General features: G+C 37.9%; 1 long non-coding RNA gene across 3 annotated transcripts in view; it reads right to left on the reverse strand.

Moving 5' to 3' along the window:
- Positions 1-19,887, reverse strand: part of LOC119529521 — a 173,299-nt gene that overhangs the window by 76,595 nt on the left and 76,817 nt on the right. The gene's annotated exons all lie outside the window — the stretch shown is intronic.

Raw genomic sequence — 19,887 nt, forward strand, 5'->3', positions numbered from 1 at the left:
AGTAAAACTGAGCAGTAACTATGGGTACCACATGCCGTAATGATAATAACATATTGATTACACTTAATGAAAACGATGCTATAAGACTTATAGAGACTAATACTTCCAGTGAAATTTGACAGCTTCCAAGGGCTTTGAACTCCAGGGATCCTCAGGTCCTAGGTTGCACTGATCCTTCTATTTAAAATGTGTTTTCTTGTCTATGAAATTGTTACATTACTGTGTTAATTCTACAAAGGACAAATGTCATTAGGATATTCCATTTAATTAAAAATCACATGCAGTTGAGAGTGTGGCTATATTTCTGGATCCTAGGATTGGGTATGCCATCCTCCACATTTTAGAAACTTACAACTATCAATATGTTTTCTTTTGTTCAATGAAATTTTGTTAGGCTTTATAGTAAAGATAATTTTTAATCTCTTTGCCTCCATAGCACATTGTTCCTAATGTTATTACAATATTTGTAGCATTTCCTTTTTAGTCAGTTTGTTATGTTTCTGCCTCTCACTCTATAAATTTTTCAAGAGTTAAGGTTTATTATTATTATTTTTATTTATTAACGTGTCTCCAGCACTGAAAAATGGTGTCCTACCGGTATTAAGTTCTCAATATAAGTGGATTAATGAACGAATGAACAAATGAATAAATGCATGAGTGGTTATGTATATATAGTGGTTTTGGTTGAGACCTTTAATTTCATTAATTATTGCAATAACCAATTATTGTTTCAGAGCAGGAAAGTATAAAGAGTACACAATTATACTTCTTATTCTGTATCTTCAGATGGGGTGAAGCTGGTTAAGAGAACAAAGAATGAACAACCAACAGCCGTGGTGATACAAGAATAAGGAACGTGGTAAGAGAATAAGGAATGAAATAATTAAAAAGACATAGCTAACAGTGGGCCATTATTCAAGCAACTGGAAAACTGGGGAGAAGGAGGAAGGAACATTTGTTAGCAATAGTAGATAAGGTAATACTTGAAAACTACTCTGTCAGACAGTAGATAACTGTAGAACCTGTGCAGCCTGTCTCATCTTGCAGCAGAAAAGAACAATCACATCTACTCTTCAGGACCTAGGACAGAGATATTTACCAAAATTACCAAAAACAAAAACAAATGAAAAAACAAACCAAACCAACCACTCAGCCAGAATTTCCAGTATAGTTTAGCAGCATGAACATGCTCCTAAAAATGGCTCCAGTATTTTCTTCACCACTGAGCAGTCATAGTGGGTCCACAGTGATCACAGATGGTGCAGACCCAACTACTACAGCAGTCCCCGGGACCACTTGCCACTTTGCATGAGTCCTAGTTATTGGATGCTTCAGTTCCATGTCTGCACACATTTGATGGTCAAGAAGTGGAAAGAGAAAGTATAAAAAGGTCTTTATGACAGCATATTGAAAAATTGACTGAGGGCTTATATATCTTTCAGTATATCTAGAGTTTTTTAAGTGAGGGAGAAAGTGGAACAGTTTGTGTATATTTCTGATGAATAAAATAAAAGCACATGATTTATCTGCAGGCACACCCCTCTTTGATGTGCCTACACAAAGCTCAAAAAACAGTGATTTTTTTCTGAAAATCACTGACATGGATCTCTATCTTATTTCCCATTTTTAAATTAAGGCCTGTTTGGTCTGAAATGTGTAGAATGATCAGAAAGTGAGCTTGGAAAAAATGTTTTCTTCTAAGTATCTGAAAATGACATAGTTTTACATTTGCAAAATATGGATGGACACTAAAGTTTGAGTACCCCATCACAGAAGAAACTGAGAAACGGTGAAAGTCTGAATACTAATCCTCTAAATTAGGGAACAAGGCAAACCTCTCAGAACTCCTATTTGACACTTTTCTGGAAGTCCTAGCCAGTGCCATAAGGCAAAAAAAAAAAAAAATTAATAAAAGACAAACACACTGGAAAGGAAGAAATAAAATGGCTTCTACTGGCAGGAGACAAATGACATATTCTCTCTGATTTCTTTAATAGGTGTGTTTTTCTTCTATATTTAATATGGTTATCTCAAGGTTTTGCTTCAAGCCACTTATTTGGCTTTCAGCCAGGTCTAATGTGTGCCTTGCTATTTCTAGCATATTTAGACATTTTTGATTTGCATTATATTTTTCCTTCTCATTCTTCTGTTTTTTAATATTTTTCATTTGTTGTTTTAATGGATTATGTCCTTATTATGTTCTTCTTTAGCATAAAATATTCAAGTATAATGTCTTCTGTAGATTGTGCTTTATTTCTGCCTGGGTTCATAATATTTTTATACCCCATGATCCTTTTTTTTTTTTTTTTTGCATAGATACCACACCATTGTTTTTATCTTTCTTGTCCTTTAATTAAGCAGTGTTGGACCACTAAGTGGCTTCTAGAACTTCTACCTAGTTCTTGTTCAAATATTCTTAGATTTTGAATCAATTGCAACCCAGAATAATAAATTTTGATTGTATATTCAAGACCCTTTCCAAAGCTGTGTATAAATTCTACATCTCTATGGACTTAGAAGCTTAATATTCTTCACTCAACTAAACAATCAATTAAATTCATTATACTTTTCCCTCCACAGAAAATTCAACTCAGAGAAAGTGGTCCATCTAATTGACTTAATTTAGAACTACTGCATCTAGAAGTAGAAGTAAGATTGTTTCCTTTGCTCTTGGACTCAGCCAGTATGGCATGGAATTAATATCTCCATGCATATACAGTGGATTAGAATCCAGTAAATTTAAAGAAGAAAGAATCAGGAAAAGCAGGCTCTCCTTTGCAACATCATTACAATGTTTATAATCTTTTCTTATTAAAGTTTTTGTTGCTATAATCGGAAGCTTTAAAAAGTTAGCTATCCAGGCATGGTGCAAGTGCACACATACACACACACACACATGCAGCAGCCTCATTTCCTCCCCTCCTCATTCTTCTCTGCCCCATCTTTTTTTTTTTTTGCTTTTATGTTTTTTTTTGAAATAAATTCAAAGATATAGGAACAGTTGCAAAAACAATACTAACCCCATACAAAGAATTCCATCATACCCTGACCCCCCTTCCCTGATAGCTCAATCCACCAACTTTAACATACTGTCACATCACTATTTCTTTCCCTCCCTGTCTATCATCCATCGTCTATTGCTCTGTCTTCTGAACATATGCACACATCCTTGAACATACACTATAATCCACGTATACACTTCCCATGAACAAGAACATTCTTTTATGCAATCCCATTAAGCACAGCTATGAATTACAAGAGATTCAACAATGATACAAAGCTTACATTCTATATTTCCTTTACCTTATGTCTCAACTGTGTCCCTTTGAGCCACCTGTCCTCTATCCTCCAGTCCCATCCAAGTTCATCCTTGGCATTCAATCATCATCTAGTTAGACTTTTTTTTTTTTTTTCAGTTGTGGAAACATATATACCGTCTAAATCTTCCCATTCCACCCCCTCCCTAGCCTTCCATTAGTGGGATTAATCACATTTAGAATGTTGTAATGCTCTTTCCCACCATCCATTACTAGAAATTTCCCTTCACCTCAAACAGCAACTCCACACTCATTTCTTAACTCCCCATTGCCCCTTCCCCCATTTCTCTTAATCCAAACTCTGCAGTTCATCTCTATGGTTATATTCTCTGATAATTTCTTTGTGTTTGCTGTGGGGGTTAAAATTAACCTCTTAAATCCATATCAATCTTGTTTTTTTTTTGATACCACCTTCACTTCAATAGGACACATAAACTATGTTCCTATACTCCTCCATTCCCCCACCTTTATATAGTTGTCTAAAATTACATCTTTTACACTGCGTTCAAAACCACTGATTTGTCATTAGAGTTTGTGTAATTTATATCATGTAGGAAGTAAATAGTGGAGTTACAGTTCAAAAATTATTGACTTCTATTTGTATTCCATTGTGGTTGGAGAATGTGCTTTGAGTACATTCAATTTTTTTTTTTTTTTTAATTTCTTGAGGCTTGTTTTATGTCCCAGCTTATGGTCCCTTCTGGAGAAGGATCCGTGATCACTAGAGAAAAATGAGTGTCCTGGTGATTTGGGATATAAGGTGCTATATATGTCTGTTAAAATTCTCTATATCTCTTTCTCCTTTCTTTGTTTCTCTGTTGGTAGGGCTCCCTTTAGAATCTGAAGTAGGGCAGGTCTTTTATTGGCAAAGTCTTTCAGCATTTGTTTGTCTGTGAAAAATTTAAGCTCTCCCTCGAATTTGAAGGAGAGTTTTGCTGGATAAAGTATTCTTGGTTGGAAGTTTTTCTCTCTCAGAATTTTAAATATGTCATGCTGCTTTCTTCTCGCCTCCATGGTGGCCGCTGTGTAGTCACAACTTAGTCTTATGCTGTTTCCTTTGTATGTGGTGAATTGCTTTTCTCTTGCTGCTTTCAGAACTTGCTCCTTCTCTTCAGTACTTGAGAGTCTGATCAGAATATGTCTTGGAGTGGGTTTATTTGGATTTATTCTATTTGGAGTTCACTGGGCATTTATGCTTTGTGTATTTATATTGTGTAGAAGGTTGGGGAAGTTTTCCCCAACAATTTCTTTGAATACTCTTTCTAGACCTTTACCCTTCTCTTCCCCTTCTGGGACACCAATGAGTCTTAAGTTTGGACACTTTATTTTATCTAGCATATGCCTGAGATCCATTTCAATTTTTTCAATTTTTTCCTCCATTCTTTCTTTTGTTCTTTCATTTTCTGTTCTGTGGACTTCTAGGACACTGAGATATTGTTCAACTTCCTCTAATCTTGTATTGTGAATATCCAGAGTCTTTTTAAATTGGCCAAGAGTTTCTTTTATTTCCATGAGATCTTCTATTTTTTTATTTACTTTTGCAATGTCTTCTTTATGCTCTTCTAGGGTCTTCTTTATGTTGCTTATATCCTGGGCCATGGTCTTCTTGATGTGCTTTAAATTCTTTGCCATGTTTTCGTTCCTCGATTGTAGTTCTTTGATTAATTTTGCTAAGTACTGTGCTTCTTCCGATATTTTGATTTGGGAGTTTGGAGTTGGATTCTCCATATCGTATGGTTTTATCATATGCATTAAGATTTTCTGGCATTTGCTTTGCTTGATAGGGTTCTTTCAAGTAAAAAAAAGATACCAATCTAATTTTTCAGAAACACAGTTTCTTGGCGTACACTTTCTCTAACTAACCAGCAGATGGCGTCTGCAAGTCACCTATACACCTCCAGTCAGTTCTCCCCAACTCTGTCTCTGTGGTGTGTGGGGAAATGATTCTTGTGGGGTTCAGTTGGAGAACCCAGTTTGGGTGTGTTGCTGGAGCTGTCTGCTCTGAATGTGGGGCGTGTGTACGGGTGGCCAGAGACGAAGGGCAGCTTTAATATTCAAATCACCCAGGTTCCCGGAGATTCAAGGCCGCTGCAAGAGTCTAAGCCTTCATTTCAGTTTTGCCCCAGATTTTCTGTCACTGACCCACATACCACTGGCATTGACATAGCATCCCTGGGTTTTCCAAGTGGGCCCCCCCTTCTCAGCTGTGATCTTCCAGGACCTGTGCTGAGGGAAGGCTGTGCATGTCCTCCCTTGAGCTAAGCCCTGGGCCCCCGGGCAGTGCAGTGAGGCTGTCTGCCTGATGCAAAGATTAGCCTATAATTCTTGACTGGTGTAAGTTCTGAATGAAAGGCAGGCTGTAAAGCTGGGCCCCACCCCTTTCCTCTTTAGAGAAGATAGACACCTTAGGGGGAGGTCATTAGCATTTCAATGGTCTCTCTCTGCCTGTGCCACACCCTTGTCTGGGTCACAGAACTGGGAACTCAAAATGGCCGAGGCTTTCTCCACTGAGTTGGAAAAGGAACAGAGCTAGTCTGAGGCGACCCTCCAGCTCTCCAAGGTCAATCGTCACCCAAAGCCTCTGTCTACTTGTTGGGGATTCGCACCTCGTAGTGAGCAGTTCACACTCGCTAATTAAAACCCCAGTTGGAGCTCAGCTGAGCTATATTCGCTTGCTAGGAGAGAGCTTCTCTCTGGCACCACGAGGCTTTGTAGCTCAGACTATGGGAAGGGGTCTCCTGATTTGGATCCGCAGTTCTTACTTACAGATTTTGTGCTGTGATCTTGGGCATTCCTCCCAAATCAGGTTGGTGTATGATGATTGGACGTTCACATCTGTCCTCCTGCAGTTATTCTGGATTGTATACTAGTTGTTTCTGGTTTTTTTTCAGTTGTTCCAGGGGAACTACTTAGCTTCCACTCCTCTCTATGCCACCATCTGAGATCCCTCTGATTAATTTCTATATCTCTGCCCCATCTTAACTCTGCTCCAAAACTGAAATGAGGTGACCATAATAATGTCCTCAAAGAAGTCTACATCCTAATCCACAGAACCTGTGACTATTGCTACCCTGCATGGCAAAATGGACTTTGCAGATGACATTAAGTTTAAGGACCTTGAAATAGGGAGATTATCCTGATTTATGTGGGTGGGTTGAATGTAATCAGATGAATCCTCAAAAGCAGAGAATCTTTTCTGGCTATGGTCAGAGGGAGATGTGATGACAGAAGAAAGGTCAGAGACTATGGAAGAAAAGTCAGAGAAAGATGTGACATGAAAAGGACTCCATCCTCCATTGCTAAATTTGAAGGTGGAGAAGAGGATTGTGGGCACCTTCTAGAAGCTGGAGATGGCCCTCAATTGAATGCTAGGAAGGAAACAGGGACCTTAGTCCCATAACCCCAAAGAACTAAATTCTGTTGACAATCCAAATGTGCAAGGAAATATATGCTTCCTAGAGCCTCCAGAAAGAAATGCAGCCTTCCAGCACTTTGGATTTAGCCCAGTGAGACCATGCCAGATATATGACCTCCAGAATGGTAAGAAAACACATTTGTATTATTTAAGCCACTAAGTTTGCAGTTATTTGTTAAGGATCAGTAGATACTAATACACTGAGTAGACACTAATACACTAAAACTCTTTCACTAGATAGTCATTCCTTTGCAAACAGAGGACTTGAGAGGTTTCCGGACCCTTACAAAGTAGACAAATAGCTTTGTTTTGTGTGGTAAGGAGGAGGGAAGACAGGCAAAGAGGAATAGAAATAAATGAACAAAACAGGCCTGTGGACCTTGGCACACAGCAGTCTGCGTGACCTAGGCAGCTAATGTTTAACCTGTCATCTTTGTAAGCCAGTAAAGAGAAAAAGGGTAAATTGTAACTTTAAACAGGAAGTAAGCAAGAGGTAAGAAACTCTTGGTCTCATTAAAGAGGCATACACCACTTAGCAAACTAATGAAAGCCTATTGTGAATGACAGGGCTTGTCAGTGAGGCAGATCAGATTCTGATTTTATGATCAGCCAATCAATGAAACAGACACACCTGCACAGCTGGAAATGGAGGATGAAAGTACAATGGATATCTTCCAGCACAGGCATCTATGAAAAAGGGAAACTGCTACTTTACTCCAGAACTCTGTTCCTACAGACCAAGAATACGTTCTCAGTTAGAAAAACTGCAATTTGGTTCCACCACATCCTACTAAGTATAGTTTTCTTTATGCTTTCATTTTACCCTTCCCTATTCCTTCATTGTACATAAAGTAACTGGTGTATGTACACAAGCATATCACTTTTTTTTTTAACTGAAAGGCCAATGGTATGTTTTGATTGACATCAAAGGGAGATGGAATGGGGAAAAATACTGGTTCTGTGAAAATATGCCCTTTTTCCATTAGTGGCATGCTCATTCAACTCTTATCTTTATATTCCAGTAAGCTATTTTGCTTTCACTGTTTAAAAAAAAAACAACATAAAAAATCCTTGCATGCCTTGTTTGATTAGAGAATTTTAATGTTTTTCATTTATCATTGTAAAACCAAGGACAATTGTACATACATAGCTGTTATACTTACGGCATCTGTCTTTAAGTAGGGATAAATTACTCTAAAAGAAATGAATCCTAGACAGTTTTCCCTTCAAGTCAAGCATCTTGTTGTTTAAAAAAACTTCTTATTTAAAAAACAAACAAAAAAACTAGCATGTTAAGTAGTTGTACTAAAAATACAAACAGATGACTGAATACACTATGAAAATTGCTCATTACTCAAGCTTAAATAAATTAAAGGTCTAATTTGGACAGAGAAAAAAAATAACTTCATGAGAGTAACTCACTGAAAGAATACACCTTAACATATACCTGGAAACAGAGATCATGTTTCATGAAGTAGTTTCTAAATAATCAGGGTCAATATGGCCTACATTAATTTGAGATATATTATTGCTCTCCTTTAGCCTAATTTCTCTGATATTATTAACCAGTTTGTGCATTGGTTAAAATATCTATCTTATCATATGGCAATATAGCAGAGGAGTTAGAAAGACCTTGGTTTATGTATTAGTTTCCTATTGCTGATATAAAAATTAAACAAATTATCACAAGCTTAATGGTTTAAAACAATGTAGATTTATTATTCTGCAGGACAGAAGTCTGAAATGTGTCAACAGGGCTAAAATCTCAGTTCTCAGCAGGGCTGTATTACTTCAGGAGGCTCTAGAGAAGAATCTGTTTCTTTCCTTTTCCGTTTTCTAGAGGCAACCTGCACTTTTTGGCCCTTGGACCTTTCTTCCATGTTCAAAGAGCATCACTCCAATCTCTGCTTCCTTCATCACATCTATTCTCTGACATTGACCCTCCTACTTCCTTCTTATAAGGAGCCTTGTGATTACGTTGGGCCAACCAAGAAAATCTAGGATAATCTTGCCATCTCAATATCCTTGATTAATCACATCTACTAATTCCCTTTTGCCAGGTAAGGTGAAATATTCACAGGTTCTGGGGATTAGGGTGTGGGTATCTTTGTGGTGTCATTATTTTGTTTACTACGGTTTCTGTACCCACTTAACCAATTATAAAGTAGAAATTGACATCCCCGATCCTCTTTTTTTATTTCTAAAATGTGAATTATTATAAATCTAAACTTTGTAAGAATTACACTAGTGGCACCCAGTACTCAATAAATGGCAGCCAGTGTTTATTATTGTTCTTCTTCTATTTGGTGAATCTGACAGACAGGTTTTCCCATTGGCTTTGATACTAGAGGCATAGACTTTGGCAACACAGAAGCTTTAACTTTTCATTTCCTCTGATGTTGAGGCCCTATGTTTTCAGTTTCTACAGCAAACTAATATGACCTGAAAGGAAAATAATGAGACCTCTAGAGGGAAATAGAAAGAAAGAAGGAAAATTTTATGGACGTTTCGGCTGCAAAGGATGTTAAACAGAATTACCTTTGTAACTAGGCCACACTGATCCAGGCAATCTCCAGACAGAGGCCCTGAGTCCTCACTGGCTGGGGTGTTTATAGTTTGGGCTTCGGCTCCATGTGCTGCATTGGTGTTCGGATCATTGGGTGGTGAGTGGGGAACACACACACACACACACACACACACACACACACACACACACAGTGGACTAATACACACACACACATGTAATTTCAAATATTTAAATATTTATATATTTATTTATTTATTTATTTAATATTAAATTTAATATTAATAGTAAATTTAAATAGGGTATGTACGTAATCCATAAAAGTAAGTTTCTTCCAAATTACTCAAAGAAAACTCCACTGTATAGGTGTGTAAAAATATTTGAATGGGTATTATCAAACTAGCACTTTTTATGTTTTTCCTACAAGTTATGTAATAATTCATGTATATGTATAAAACTATTGTGAGCAGTTTTAGCAGGGAATTTACCTTTATATCTAATTTAATCCCACTTTTTCTCAGAGAGAGAAAAAGTCCAGTTACATTTTTTTGTGTAAGATTTTTGAAAAAGCTATATCAAGATATTTAGTGAATATGGCAATCTAGTTGCTTGGTACCCATCTGTTAGGTTGTGTCTTAATTATACTTAACTCCAGGTGCTATGAAGATAGTTGTTAATCTTTCGACTCTTTTATAACTTGATTTGCTTTTATATGAGTCTGAGAAAATTAGCAAGTAACTAACAAATTCACTCAGTAAATACATATCCAGCATTTATTATGGTCAGAAAATTACATAAGTATTGAAGATGGAACAGTAAACCCAAACCCCAACTCTTCTGGAGTTTATATGCAGGAGACCATAGACAATGAACAAATAAACAATATGTTTGTTGTGACATGTGTTATGAAGAAAAACAAGAGTGAAAATCAGGCAGCTTAAGGGGAGTGGTATTTTTGATAGAGAATGAAAAAGGAAGTCCCCAATTGCTATCAGCTGGGAGATGACCATGGTGTTCTCATGTTGAATACAAACAATTTCACAGAAAACTAACATCAGACAAGCTCACTCTTGTTAGAAAGAGATAACAACAAGACAAAATAACAATCATGTCTGTATATAGATAAAAACAAGAAAACTGCAAATCACAAAAATGACCAAACATCTCTGTCATCCAGCTAACATAAGTAAATACTATTTCTTTACCAATTGCAGCTTTTGCTTCACTCTGTTCTTCCTAAATGAAAATTATTAAGGTAGCCATCATAGAATTGCCCCCATTTTCTGACAGACTCTATTCCAATATGAAACTGTGATTCATTGAATTTTCCCAAAAATTACCTAGCACAAACCTGAACCCTATGACAAGCTCCTTCCAACCTCCCCTTACTGGTACACCATTTGGCTCCCCATAATATGCTGTCCCACACACTGCAATGAGCCTAGAAACCCCAAACTGATTGTAGGTGTGTACATGGTGGTCTTTGGCTGGAAGGTATCAACTAGAGAAGACACCCCTGACAAACTGAAATCTGAACAGATACCTCAATAAAGTAAGGAATTAAACATCTGATCATTTGAAGAAAATGGAAACAACTAGTACAAAGACCCAAAGATCATGCCTGAGTACATTCAAAGAAGAGCAATGATACAGAAATGGTTGGATCCAAATAAGTGAAAAAAGAGAGGTAGGAAATCAATTCAGGTCCAGATTGTGCACTGTCATGCATATCATGGTAAGGATTTGGATTTTACTCTATTCCAAGTGATCTGGAAGCCTTTGGAAGACTTTAAGCAGAGGAGAGATATTACCTGATTTGTGTTTTAATAAGAACACTCTGGCTGCTCAGTTGAAAGTAGATCATAGGAAGTCAAGAAATAATGCAGAAGACCAGTAAGGAATTCAGATAGTAGATGGTGATAGCTGTGTTTAGTACAGTAGCAATGGAAGTGTACAGAAGCATTGGGGATAGAACATTCTACTAAAATCCTGTCATAGATTCCAAATATATTTTAACAGTAAAGCTGACAGGATGTGCTGATCCATTTGACATGGAGTATGAAAGACAAAAAGAAAAGAATGACTTCAAAGTCTTGAAATAATTGATGAACTGAGTTGCCATTTGCTGAGATACATAAGTCAAGGGAATGAAAATTTCTGGAGGCTATAAATTAAGATCTCAATTTTGGCAATTAAATTTGAGAAGCTTATTCTGTATATAATTAAAACACCCAGGGGATCAAAATTGGGAATATAAATTTAGGAATTATAATTTAGCACATGGGGTTTAAAGTACTGGGAATGAATGAAATCATCTAAGGGCTCAGAAAGCCAACAGTCTGAACCCTGGGACACTCCAACAGAGATTGAGAAAATAAGGAAAATACAAAAAAGAAGACTGAAAAACAGCAGTGAATAAAGTAAGAGAAAAACCATGTAAATGTTGTATCCTGGATCAAATTATGCTTCACAACATGAACTATCACCTAATAGTAAGAGTGCAATATGACAAGCTTAGCTGGTAAGAAAGATGTTTGAGCATTTTCAACAGTGTCTCATGTGGTTTCCAAAGGTGTGGCAAAGTTGCCTTAATTATTTTTTTTTGATCTTATTCCCTCTCCTTTCTTCTCTGGATTGAATGGAGATTAATGCATCCATATGCTGTGGCGTTGTTTCTCAGACTCCCACCAAAATTATCTAGGTGCCTGTTAAAAATGCACATTCCTGAGTTATAACTCAGACCTGCTGAACCAGAAACTCTGAGAGTGGAACCCTGGAACTGACATTTTAAATAAATTCTCAAGTGGATTGTCATGCACATTAAGTTGGAGAGCAATGGGCTCTACCCTTATTCTCATCCTGCTGTGGTTTATGTGGAGTAAAATGACCACAGCTTTGACTCCACTTTCTCTTAGCCCTCACTCCTTTCCCACAAGAACTGCAGTGGAACTTGTGATCATCCGCTACACATACTCACGAGCTTCCTCGCCTCCTTCCTTCCACCACAGCCCCCAAATCTACCTCCTTTCTTGGCTGCATGCAGGGGTCACACATACACAAGACCAAAGGGTCTGTGACTGAAGTTATTCTTCCTTTGCCTCTTTTCCCAAGATATTCAAATAATCAAGCTCCTATTCATTCAACAAATATTTATTGAAGCTCTTTATGTGAAGAGCCCTGCTACAGATCCCACTGAGGAGTAGAAACCAAAATAAGATATGATCATTATTGACCTCAATGAGTTAAAATCTATGAAGATGGCAATGCATATATACACATAGACATGCACATACACACACATACAAGTGTACACACACACACAAACACATGTATATATGTATATATATCTGTATGGCAATAAGTAATATATGATGTTTCAAGAGACTGGTATGAACACAGTTCTATGTTAGAAAAAAGGAAATCACTTTTATTATGCAAGTAGGAACTATTTTGTTAGATAGTTTAGGATACAGAAGAAATTTTTTGTGAATTCAAATATATTCAAGTTTTAAGACAGGAAAATGTATGTGTCAGAGAGAATAAAAAGTATGATTTGACATATGTGTAGTGGGTAAGTGTAGTAGATATTTTTGGAAAGTTGCCACAAATTGATCAAGTTGTTGGTAGTATGAGTTAGCTTCTAAGAAAGCTCAAGACTCCTTAATTGTTTGATCCTCCAAGGAAGTTAATAGAAAACAATCAAATATGGGGTATCGCAATGAGATCTTTCAGGGATGGTGGCTAAACAAAGAGTATTCAGATATTTGACATTACCATTCTTGGTCATCTATCTCTTTATAAATATCAGTAGATACCAACATTTTGAGAAAATTAAGTATTTTTTCTAAAGATATATTGGTATTCAAGGGAAAACAATTGAAATTCCCTGCTTTAGTTTAGGAAAACATGATACAAGCCATTGTTTGCAGATATGTTGCAACATATTTGTTATAAAGAAATTTAGCAGCCATAACATTGAAGGAGAATTTTTATACTCCGGATGAGACTTTGCAGACTCTCTTTTCACTATTGAAGGATAAAGTACATTCCATTAGTGGAGTCTTCTGATGTTAGTAGAAATCTAGGGCCATGAATACTTGAGGGTATCCTTTCACAAAGTATTTTTTGGACAATTAAAATAATAAGAGCTTCTACCTTTTATGGGTGTTTATAGTGTGACAGATTCCATAGTATGACATATACTATTTCATTTAATCTTCACAATAGCCCTGTGTTACTAATGAATAAGTTGAGGTTTGGAAAGTGCTGCAGGTTGAGCAGCAGACTTGGGATGTTTATTAAGGAGGGCCCTTGGGATCAACAGCAGTTGAAGGGAGGGAAAGGGGACAGCAGTGCACAGAGGAATAGGGAGAAGTTGAGCTATGATGCAGGGACAATGACAGCCTCCACCAACCATGGTTAACTTTGAAGTTGGAATGGCCCTTCAGTTGTCCCAAGCTGGGTAAGTATGGCCAGGTCTTTATAGCCCAGCATCAATCAGTCATTCGATGTGGATGACACTGGAAAAAGGTGTGGCTTTGGGTAAGGATGTTCTTTGCAGCTGAGGCAATCACTGAATGGTCTGACAGCTGAATGCTGTTTGCAAAGAGCAACACCCAGCTGGGGCAATAAGTCCCTCATTCAAGGGGGATCTGGGAGGCACATCATGTTGTCCACCTCAGGGCCCCAAGCTGTCAGAGCTAGAATATGACAGAGCTGAGAAGTTTAACATAGGAGAATCTGATTCTAAGACTGATTGTCTAAAGCAGACTAAGAATTTTACAAATGCCTTTTCAACACAGAGATGAGTTATGAAAAAATACACAATGGCAATCTTCAGGGATCAGTTCTATTGTTTGAGTTTCAGGAAAATTTACTGTGGTATTAACTTATATTTATTCTCCCTATAGTTTATTTATTTTCCCTATTTCAAGCAAGTGGCCAGACCATTATATTTATGGGCCTTGAGGATTTTTGCAGAGGTGAAAATAGATGATGCTGGAAGTAAAGTGCTCTTTTTGTCCTCCCTAAATGCTTAAGCTCATTGAAGAGATGGTTCTCCTTCCCCAGATAGAGAGGTGGTGGGAGACAGAGGATCTTTGAGGCAACCAAAGGAGAAAATGACTATAGTTGAGGACAAAAAGAGGGGAAGGAAAAGATTCCTCACAATTATGAAGAGGTCACAATGTGAATAAAGGTAGAGGAATTAAGCACCATCAGAGGCAGTGTCCAGGAGCGGTAACAAGACCCCCAGATCTCAGAGGGGGTGACTGCCTGGTGCCCCGAGGTCGATGGACACCAGGCCCCCAGGTTCCCATGCTTCAGTGAATTTGGCAACAGAGCTTCTGGAGGCAAAGGGACCATTCATGCTGGAATGACAGTGGTCTCAGCCAATGTGGACTGAGGAGCAATGGCCAGGGGACATCCCAGTGCTGTGGAGCAGAATAAGATCCTGGGACTTGGAACATCCGTAAGATGAGGAAGTGCTTTAATAATGGCACTCACCAGAGACGGGGGATATGGGCTCAGAGATAGATTTAAATCTATTTACAAAAAATAAAGAAATATAAATTCTCATATTTTTAAGTTTTTAGCAGTAATATTGCCAGGAGGAATGTAGTTAAAAAAAAAAGGAAAAAATCATGAATGTTTGGCCTAGCCAAGATTGTAATTGCCATTCTGGTTAAAAAGAAGAAGAACGGGAATGAGGAGGTGGAAAAATAGGAGAGGAGGAGGCAAAGAGGAAAAGAAACAGTGGTTTCTCTGCACCCTGACTGACGTCTTCCTCAGGATCAATCTGCAGATTGCAAAGGGAATGGAAGTGAACAAATGTGGTAGGAGGTAAGGGTGCCAAGGAAAGGAATTTTATTTAATGAAGTGAGACCTCAGGAAGAAGCAGACTGAGTAGCCATCTGCACTACCCACATCAGGGTGAAGAACACAAATGTTGGGAACCTGCAGTGTCCATACATCACCATTCTCTTCTTTGGTTGTCCTCATTAAGGTCAGTACTTTTTGTTGCCAGAGTGTAAACAAGTGCCTGTCTTAAAGATAGAATCAAGCTGCTATCCTGGCTGCTAGAGTCCCTTCAGATTCACAAAGAGAAAACTTCATTTGGTTTTTCCTAACCAAAGAAGAAGGACAAGATGCACTGACATGGAAGGGAATGAGCACTCTTCTGATGGTGCCTTGGAAGGATTTTATTTGAGCTGCAAAGACAAACAGGCTACTCTAGCCTGCCCACCCTCATCCATCCCTCTCCCTTTTCCTCTTAAACAATTTCAACAATGTTATTTATTGTTTAAAACTTTGGGGCTGTGCAGACTTCAATTAGTGATATGAACGAAGCAGGTCTGGTTAAGACCAGGGCAAGCCAGGCCAAAGGGTAAAGGTTGAAACTGATTGTATTTTAAAACTTCAACTTCCATATGAGACCAAGGGAGTAGATATCTATTTGGTACAGGATCTAAATTTTCTAAATGGTACAACTCTACAGTCGATTTGTTCAAACACCACAATTGCATGGATCTTCGAATAGGAAGTGAGATACGGTAGGTTAGTATAGGCTGGAGTGAAATAGTGACACATCCCAGAGTAATTTGGGCAGATAATAAAAAATATGTTTACAGCCTCCCCCTCCCCAGCCCCGAGGATCTGGGGGAAGGTGCGCATGTGTTGGACATCCTCACCTGGACTGGTGTTGATGTTGTCACAAACATTGGGACTGGCGGTTTGATGTGCTGAGCCGTCAAACATGGGACTTGCCCTTATGAAGCTCATTACCACAAAGGAGAGTCTAAACTTGCATGTAATGGTGCCTAAGAGTCTCCCCCTGAGTACCTCTTCGTTGCTCAGATGTGGCCCTCTCTCTCTCTAACTGAGCCATCTCGACAGGTGAACTCACTGCCCTCCCCCCTACGTGGGACCTGACTCCCAGGGGTGTAAATCTCCCTGGCAATGCAGAATATAACTCCCGGGGATGAATATGGACCCAGCATCATGGGACTGAGAGTATCTTCTTGACCAAAAGGGGGATGCAAAATGAGACGAAATAGTTTCAGAGGCTGAGAGATTTCAAATGGAGTCGAGAGATCACTCTGGTGGACATTCTTATGCACTATATAGATAACACCTCTTAGGTTTTAATGTATTGGAATACCTAGAAGTAAATACCTGAAACTACCAAACTCCAACCCAGCAGTCTGGACTCCTGAAGACAATTATATAATAATGTAGATTACAAGGGTGACAGTGTGATTGTGAAGACCTTGTGGATCACACCCCCTTTATCTAGTGTATGGATGAGTAGAAAAATGGGGATAAAAACTAAAGGACAAATGGGGTGGGATGGGGGGATGATTTGGGTGTTCTTTTTTCACTTTTGTTTTTCATTCTTGTTCTGGTTCTTTCTGATGTAAGGAAAATGTTCAGAGATAGATTGTGGTGATGAATGCATAACTATGTTATCATACTGTGGACAGTGGATTGTATACCATGGATGATTGGTGTGTGAATGTATTTCAATAAAACTGAATTTAATAAAAAAAAAGTTTGGGTCTGTGTAAATTTAACTAACTTGAAATCATTTCCATTAATTTTGTAAAGTAATATTATAATCATCTGGATGGTCATCACCCAACTATATACAATCTTAACATTTGCCATGTTTGCATCAGATTTTTAAAATAGAATTTGACGCTCACTGTGTACCTCTCCCCCATCGCATTATCCCCCTTGCATGCACTAAAGTAAACTCTATCCTGAATTTGATAGTTGTGGTAGTTTGAAGTTGAGTGGGCCCCGGAAGACTGTGTTCTTAAATCTAATCCACTCCTGTGGGTATAGACCTATTGTGGGTGGGATCTTTTGAATAGGTTATTTCAATTGAGGTATGCCCTCAGGTGGGAGTCCTTTATAAGAAGATGAAATTCAGAGAGAGACAGACACAGAGAAAAAGACATAGAAGACAGGAAAAGACACAGGAGCTCAGAGAACCATGGACACCAAAAGCTGAAAGCAACAAAGCCTGGAAGGGAAGGGAGAGACAAGCAGATGCCACCATGTGCCTTGCCATCTGCTTTGATTTAGGCATTTTCATGGCCTTGGAACCATAAGCTTGTAAGTTAATAAATCCCCATTGTAAAAGTCAACCCAGTTCTGGTATATTGCATTTCAGCAGTTTTAGCAAACTAAAACAGTAGTTATCACTCCCATGTACATTGCTATCCATACATAATACTTAGTGTTATTTTTCATGTTTTGAAAAATTACATAAAAATTATCATGTTGTTCATAAAACTCTGCAACTTCTTTTCCCCAAATTGTGATTTTTTCAGCTTTATTGAGATATAAATTACACATAAAATCCATTCATTTTACATGGTTCTGTTTGGTGACTTTTGGTAATTTTTCAATGGTGTAACCACCATCACAAGATATAGAACAGTCCCTTTCACCCTAAAAAGTTTCCTTGTTCCCCTTTGCAGTGAATCTCCTCCCCCAACTCCTGTCCAAATCTTTCCTTGTGAGCACTAGGTAGAGGTCAATGGAAAGAGTTGGCAGGTGGATATAGACGCCATAAATGTCAGGGAAACATGCCAAGCTCACACTCACCATCAAGAATTCATTAATTCCAAAAACTTATGGGATGCAGTGAAGGCAGTGCTGAGAGGGAAATTTATAGCCCTAAATGCCTACATTAAAAAAGGAAAGAAGAACTAAAATCAGAGACCTAACTGCACACCTGGATGAACCAGAAAAAGAACAGAAAACTAATCCCAAAACAAGTAGAAGGCAATAAACAATAAAGATTAGAGCAGAAATAAATGAAATGGAGAATAGAAAACTAATAGAGAGAATTAACAAAACCAAAAGTTGGTTCTTTGAGAAGATCAATAAAATTAACCAGCCCTTAGCTAGTGACAAAGAAAAAAGAGGATGCAAATAAATAAAATCAGAAATGAGAGGGGGGTCATTGTCAATGACTCACAGAACTACAAAGGATCATAAGAAGATATTATGAACAACTGTATGCCAACAAAGTAGACAACTCAGATGAAATGGACAAATTTCTGGAAACAAACAACCTACACTGACTCTAGAAGAAATAGAAGACCTCAACAGACCAATTATAATAAAAGAGATCGAATCAGTCATCAAGTACCTCCCAACAAAGAAAAGCCGAGGACCCAATGACTTCATAGGGGAATTTTACCAATCATTCCAAGAAGAATTAATACCAATCAATCTTGCTCAAACTCTTCCAAAAAATTGAAGAAAAGGGAACACTACCTAACTCATTCTTTGAAGCCAACTTCACCCTAAATACCAAATACAGCTAAAGATACTATAAGAAAATTGCAAACTGATTTCTCTAATGAATATAATAATTCATTAATTCCAGTTATTGTCTTCTTACCCACCTCTATGGCAGCTGTCTGTTCTTCTCTCTGCTGTACCAAAGGGCAAACAGTTCAATTCTGTCCTGTGTCTCCCCAGAGGCACCTGCCACTCTTAGATTTCAGGTCACCAAATTGCTTTGTGAACTTCAATTCTCTAATGGATTCCAAAAGCTATGATTGTGTAGACTCCCTGGCTTGTTCCCATTGCTAGAATTGGAGCAAAGTTCTTTCCTGGCTTTTTCTATCCTAAGTGGAAGTCAAAGTCTCTTTAAATGGATAATAGTGGATATCAAACACTTTGGTGTATAGAATCTCTAGTATACTCTTAGAAGAGTGATACAACAGTTTTATTTTAAAATGACAATACTTACATTGACACAAAATTTTATTCTTTTCAACTATTTAACTTCTATTGAAATATTTTAGATCTCATCTCTAAAATGTGGTACATTTTCCAAAATTCTCCAAAGGGATAAGTAGGTAAAAAGTTCAAAAGATCACTATCTTATATCATGCAGAGCCCCCAGAAAGCTTATTGTATGAGAAGTTATGTGCAGGGGATTGTGGGAGAACAGTGTAGGAACACCTGGGTTAACCTCCTAGACTGTTTCTTGGAAAATAATTCCTTTCCAAAGGAATTCCTTACCTAGTAGATCAGGAGTAATCAAACTTGACCAAAATAGTAATTATTTTAGGCATTGTAAGCCATACAGTCTCTGTTGCAACTATTCAGTGCCCATTATAGTGGGAAAGCAGCCACTGATGGCATGTGAGTGAATGGGTGCACTGTGTTCCAATAAAACTTTATTTACAAAAATAAGCAGCAAGCAGGATTTGGCCCACACTTACAGTTTGCAGAATCTGGATTGTGGTCAATTATGTATTCATATAAAAACCATTTAGTACCTAGTAAAGTCCAGAAATAGTCATGGTGTTGACTATGTAGAGATGTGTAATATAAGTATTCCATCAAAAAATCCACAGACCAGAAGAGAATGATGCAAAAATAAATAAGTATAATACAATTTGGTGGAAGAAGATGGTGGCATGGAGAGGAGCGGAAGCTAGTCAGTCCCCCCGGAACAACTAATAAACAACCAGGACCAACTAGTAAATAATCTGGAATAACTGGGGGGGGGGCAAATGTGACCATCCACTCATCATACACCAACTGGAATTGGGAGGAATGCCCAAGTTCGCAGCATAAAATCTGTAAGTAAAAACTACAGA

Source organism: Choloepus didactylus, chromosome 3 (genome assembly GCF_015220235.1).
Source record: "Choloepus didactylus isolate mChoDid1 chromosome 3, mChoDid1.pri, whole genome shotgun sequence".
NCBI classification, from domain to species: Eukaryota; Metazoa; Chordata; class Mammalia; order Pilosa; family Megalonychidae; genus Choloepus; species Choloepus didactylus.